The sequence below is a fragment of the Penaeus monodon genome, chromosome 19 (assembly GCF_015228065.2).
Source record: "Penaeus monodon isolate SGIC_2016 chromosome 19, NSTDA_Pmon_1, whole genome shotgun sequence".
In the NCBI taxonomy this organism is placed as follows: Eukaryota; Metazoa; Arthropoda; class Malacostraca; order Decapoda; family Penaeidae; genus Penaeus; species Penaeus monodon.
Genome location: NC_051404.1, coordinates 2,645,261 through 2,645,634, shown reverse-complemented (window position 1 = coordinate 2,645,634; position 374 = coordinate 2,645,261).

Sequence of the window (374 nt, the reverse complement as noted above, 5' to 3'; positions counted from 1 at the left end):
GTCACGTCCGCAGTCTGCCATCACCATCATCTGAATATTCCATGTCCCATGAAGATTCTGTGGCCCAAAATCTATACAAAATACATATTTAATTAAACAGAGCCCGAACGTGGACAGCAGTCAGCGAATATATATAGTAATCGCTGTCCTGAGTGTAAATTCGAGAGAGATTGCCTTGCGCTCTGCACTCTATTGCTGACTCCGCCATGCTTGCACCATGCTTGCACTATAAGACTGGGAATGGCAGGGCCCCTTTGTCCACTATTTCAGGGCGCCCTGAAATGGTGTTGCTGGCAGGGTGATGGGTGGACACAGGTAGAGATACACCCAAGGATCAGCTGAAGAATATTTCCCCCCTGAAGAAAAGTGTGTGT